The sequence below is a fragment of the Macaca mulatta genome, chromosome 2, assembly GCF_049350105.2.
Source record: "Macaca mulatta isolate MMU2019108-1 chromosome 2, T2T-MMU8v2.0, whole genome shotgun sequence".
Classification (NCBI taxonomy): Eukaryota; Metazoa; Chordata; class Mammalia; order Primates; family Cercopithecidae; genus Macaca; species Macaca mulatta.
The window spans coordinates 180,068,419-180,074,418 of record NC_133407.1 but is presented as its reverse complement, the minus strand read 5'-3'; the positions used below and the strand labels follow the sequence as shown (position 1 = coordinate 180,074,418).

Sequence of the window (6,000 nt, the reverse complement as noted above, 5' to 3'; positions counted from 1 at the left end):
TTTAGATAACGGGATATAATTATCTTAAATTCAACATGTTGGCATTTAGCTTAATTTCCCTCCTGTTGCTTCTCTGTTTCTGGGATTTTTGGTTGGTATAAGTGAATTCAATTCCTCTGGGATTTTTGGTTGGTATAAGTGAATTCAGTTCCTCTGGGATTTTTGATTAGTATAAGTGTACCTCTGTTTAAGTTCCTAGTAGCCATCTTGAACTCCTATTTTATAACCAACTTCTTCATGTCTTTTCCTCTTTTTACCTTAGCTTCTGATTTTTTTGTTAGTTTCCTCAGGAGCTACATTCTGATGCTGAACCTGAGCCCAGTTGATGGGGCAATGCTATCTATTTAAAAATTTCATCATTGTTTATCCTACCTAAAATGTTTTCAATTATTATTTAATATAAATGTATGCAAACTACTCATGTCTCAGTTACCAACATATTTTGCTATTGCAATTCAAGTATTTAGATTTCCTGTTGACTTTTAGTACTAATTGTTTTCCAGCACTATTGTCTGTCTACTTGTCTAAACTGCCTTACAAAACTTTGAGGTAAACCTGCATCTCTAGTACCATCCATCCCTCTAGTGGAGAATAAAAAGGAAATTGAAATTTACATTCTTCTCTTCTCTAATAGTTGTTTGGAGATAAAATGATAAAGAAGATATGTATTAGTTTTATCATCCCAGGGCTTAATTTTCTTTTACAACAATGCAACTAGACAAATAAATCAATATGTTTATTAAATGTAATTGTTATCAATACTAAGAATTAGATTGAGACTGTGATGAAAGCTTATGACAGAGATTTCTTACTTAGGGATACTGAGGCTGAGATGAGTGAGGGATGGCTTCTAGCAACTGTCAATATAACTTGAAACAAGCAGAATCAGAAGGTGGCAAAATAAAAAGAAGGGGAATGATTCTGGGTTTCCAAGTAGAGTGAGTAACTTTATGAACACTATACAATATGAATGATTAAGACAAATGGAACTAGTCAATTATAGTGGAAGAGATAAAAATCATAAAGAGTGCTGGAGAAAGTTGTACGAGATAAGCTAAATCTAAGTGGTAAGTAGGGGACCCAAATATACAGGGCTTTGGTGGCCAGGATAAAGATTTTGAACATTATTGGGAAGTCATAAATAATTTTAAGCATATCATAATCAGGATTGCATCTGTAAAACTAATCTGGTTATATCAATAGAGATTAGATCAGGATTTTTAAAAATCCCCTCAAAAAATAGTGGGTTTTGCAGAAAATCAAAAGAGAAAATGTGAGTTGCACTTCTATTACAGTACTGGCTTTTGAGAGAAATGCATGGCTTCAAGATGCACTCAGTAATTAAAATAAATAGTATATGGCCACGCATGGTGGCTCACACCTATAATCCCAGCACTTCTGGAGGCCGACACGGGTGGATGGCTTGAGCCCAGGAGTTCCAGACCAGCCTGGGCAACATGCGGGGAAACCCAGTCTCCACAAAAATTGCAAAATTAGTCAGGCGTGGTGGTGTGCACTCCAGCTTGGGAGACAGAATGAGACTTTGCTGCAAAAGAAAAAAAAAAAAAAAAAAAAAGAAGAAGAACAAGAAGAAAAGGAAGAAGAAGGAGAAAAAGGAGTACCAGGAATAGCATAACTGATTGATGGGATATATGAGGTGAGGAAAAGCTAAATGTCAGATTTCTTCTTTGAGGTAACTTCTAAAAAGTTGTCGCTGACATTTACTAAGACAGGAAACAGTAGAGGAGGATAAGATTAGAATAAGAAAGATAATTTACTCATGGATGTATTGAAGTTCATGTGAATGTCTCAACTTGAAATTCACTTCTGAGATTCTCTAATATCCAGATATAAATGAAGATTAAACAAAAATGGCTATACACTTTTTTTTTTAGGAGAAAAACCTATGTTTACTGCTAGACTTAGCAATCACATTGCCATCATTTATTTTGAAACACTCATCAATCTCCCTTTCTTTTATTCTAAAACAGTTATTATTAATAACCTATTCATTTACTCTAAGGCACTTATCAATTTAGCTATCATGTTTAATTAATAACAATATACTAAGTTATAAGACATTTTACTAAAATATTAGACTACTTACCTGCCCAATTTTTAGTAAACTTTATATTTTGAAATAAGTTGATATTTTGCAAAGATAGTTGCAAAAGGTAGTACAGAGTTCTGTTATACTATTTTTTTTTTTTTTTTTTTTTTTTTTTTTTTTTTGAGACGGAGTCTCGCTCTGTCGCCCAGGCTGGAGTGCAGTGGCGCGATCTCGGCTCACTGCAAGCTCCGCCTCCCGGGTTCACGCCATTCTCCTGCCTCAGCCTCCCGAGTAGCTGGGACTACAGGCGCCCACAACCGCGCCCGGCTAATTTTTTGTATTTTTAGTAGAGACGGGGTTTCACCGTGGTCTCGATCTCCTGACCTTGTGATCCGCCCGCCTCGGCCTCCCAAAGTGCTGGGATTACAGGCGTGAGCCACCGCGCCCGGCCCTGTTATACTATTTTATTATATAATTTCTATTCATAAACCTTATCATTATTATAGGCATATTTTTATTTGCACAGTTCTATTGATTCAATGTGTTTTTTCCATTAAAGTATGAAGGCAACAGTCATACTGTCTTGCCCACCACTTTATAACTAAAAAATAGCAGGTAGTCAATAAATATGTATTGAATTAACAAAAAGCTAAAAATATAAAGTCGTAAGCCATTTGCTTATAGATAACATTTGAGACCGTGGCATATCTGAGACAGGTGTCAGTTAATTTAGAAAGTTGATTTTGCCGAGGTTCAGGATGTACCCGTGACACAGTCTCGGGGATCAGGACGACATGTGCCGAAGGTGGTCAGGGCATAGCTTGGTTTTATACATTTTAGGAAGACATGAAACATCAATCAATATATATATAAGATGTCCATTGATCATGTCCAGAAAGGCAGGGCAACTCAAGCGGGGGAGGGCTTCCAGTTCATAGGTAGATGAGAAAAAAAAAGTTGCATTCTTTTGAGTTTCCGATTAGCGTTTTCAAAGGAGGCAATCAGATATGCATTTATCTCAGTGAGCACAGGGATGACTTTGAATAGAATGGGAGGCAGGTTTGCATTAAGCAGTTTCCAGCTTGGCTTTTCCCTTCAGCTTAGTGATTTGAGGGGTCCCAAGACTTAGTTTCCTCTCACATGACTTAGCAAGGATGTTAACAATGCAAGCATGAGTAAAAGAATATAAGCCACAGATAAAAATAAAAAATACAGAAGGATCTGCCAGAGTAGGAAGGAAATAAGAAACCTCTGTATCCTAAAAATAGTGTTTTAAGAGGTAAATATTTGTGCCGAGCAATGCAGATACTTAAAAGTCATGGAGGAATTTCTATATTCCTGAGAGATGTAATGATGTGAAAGTCACTGTTTGTTTGTTTGTTTGTTTTGTGAGACCTGATTCAGCAAAGTGATGGAGACAGAAGGTTAATTGTAGTGGGTTCAGAGTTGAGTAGGAGGTGAGGAAATGGTTGCAAGAGTGATTATGCTTTACAATATGTGGTTATAAAGGAGAGGAGAGAGGTAAGGAAGCTACTCAAGGGGATGACTGATTAAGACCTTCTTCTAAAGTTTGCCTGTATCTATTAAGATGACTTTTTACCTATTAAAATACATTTTATTTCACACCCTCCAGCTAGTGCATTTGAACAAGTTTGTAGTTTCTGATCTTCAGTGAACAGAACCTTGATTATGACTCACAGGGCCACCTATCAACCCTTAAGAACTTAATGGTTATATTGTGTAGAATTTCCCATAAAAATATGTTATCCTTCAACATTTTCCTAGAAAGCACAAATAATTAAATAAATAAAAACACTTCACTTTGTTACTAGCTATGAGGCAGGAGAAGAGGGTCTGGAGAAAGGGAACATAAGGCTTACTCATGCTGACTTTCTAGTACTAAATCAAATGGAAACATTTCAGCTACGACAGAAAATATCCTCTCCAGTTATGGAGGGCTCACACCGAGTAAGTCACTTTGCAACTTTACTTCATCCTCTTCATTTACATAGGATGTAGACCAAATAAACAATGGAAATCTCTAGAGGGTATTTAAACCCCAGAAAATTCTGTACCGGACTCTTGACCCCCTTTGCTCAGACCTGCTCCCACCCCGTGGAGTGTACCTTCATTTTCAATAAATCTCTGCTTTTGTTGCTTCCTTCTTTCCTTGCTTTGTTTCTGCATTCTGTCCAATTCTTTGTCCAAGGTTCCAAGAACCCGGACACCTTCAACAAGTAATAGATACGAATTTAAACTTGCCTTGAGAATGTTCTTTCTGTAATGCTAACATATATAGGGTATTTTAGAGCAAGGCAACATTCCAAAACATTGTTTCCTATGCTCTGAGAAGATGTAGAATTATCTAACTTTTTGTTTCAACTAAAGACACCTAAAATATCTGAAATCAAGTTGTCATTTATCAAGGAAATTATGTTACTTTGCAATGGTGTCTTTTTAAAAGAGAAGGCAAAAATAATCTAATATTTTCCATTAATGAAATGGAGAAGTTTCAGATTAGCCTTTGAAGAAGACTGTTATGTGAACAGCAACACACACACACATACACACACAATCTCATCAGGAATTTCAGCAGTAAAAATCACTTCTAAATCAGATTAACCCCAAGTTAGAGGGTCCCATGTTTTTCCAGTATAGACCTAGAGTGAACATTTTGTTTTTGACAGAACACAGTTAGCATGCTCTCTGATATACTAGAGGATTAGAAAGAAATCTCTTGAAAACCGTATTCACTCGTTGTAATATGCAATGATCCTCACCTTATACTCTACTGAGTAACAGCTTAGTTGTTGACGTATAGCTGACTACATGCATTATTGTCTAAATTGGGCACACTGACAATCAAAAGGAATTACATTAACTATTATGGCAAGAAGACAGGGGTAAACTGGGATTTTTCCAGGCAACCATTTTAAGTATAGTCACATAAATTATTTATGTATCCCTATTTTCTCTCCTAATGGGTGAACAATAGCAAGCTAAGATAACATCCCTCAGCCTTGGTTTTACAGTTTGTAATATATGCACACTTCCTATAGTAGTCATGATGATAAAACCTGAAATTTATTAAATAACTTTGAGAATACTAAAAACTCTGTATTTGGATTTATATTTGTATATATGTATTTGTATCTAAACTGCATTTGTTATTATTTTTATTATTTAAGTTGTAAATACTAAGATGGCAGTAATTTATCTTACTCAGCACTGATACTCTGTAATATTTAGTCATTCATTTTTAGATGAATGGCAATTTTCTATCACTTTTCTTCTAAATTCTTCACTATGATCAGGCATAACTTTATCGTTGAAAACTAGTTGAATTTTTTATGACTTGCAGTGTCTGAAAACTGGCAGTCTTTTTTTTTTGGAAAAAACATAGAATTGAAAATATCAGGAAGAAAGAAAAAAGAAGGAATGTGAATTAGAACAAAAAGAGAATATTGAATTAGAACAGTAAGAGAATATTGATCTATTGCTTACTATACCATTTACTGATTTTTGATAAGATATTTGATAAATATGTTTATTCATTGTTACATGTTCAATACCACAAATGTAAACAATGTTAGATATTTTAAAATGAAAAAGACACAATTTTGTCCCCAGATAATGATCCAGGGTACAATTTTTCCACAAGTTTCTTGAAGAGGGCAATATGTTTCATGACGAAAGGGTTCCATTGTCAAGTAAATCTGAAAAACCTTAATTAAGCAAATGTAAACAGGTTAAAATTTATTTTTTATTGACTTTCTTCTATATGATTTCTCAAAAAGTTTAATGTGTAATGTATGTTGTTAATCTCCAGAGGAAAATGAAGTACGATCATTTTTCAAACTGAGTTAACTACAGAACACACTTTAAAGAATTCTCATTTAATGACTAGCAGTGCCCGTAGGAGTTCTCACTGTAGGCATACAAATCATTCG

General features: G+C 35.0%; 1 pseudogene; it reads right to left on the bottom strand.

Moving 5' to 3' along the window:
- Positions 1–3,813: 3,813 nt before the first annotated feature.
- The window catches only part of LOC100428144 (afadin- and alpha-actinin-binding protein-like), a 54,434-nt pseudogene continuing 52,247 nt past the window's right edge, over positions 3,814–6,000 (bottom strand).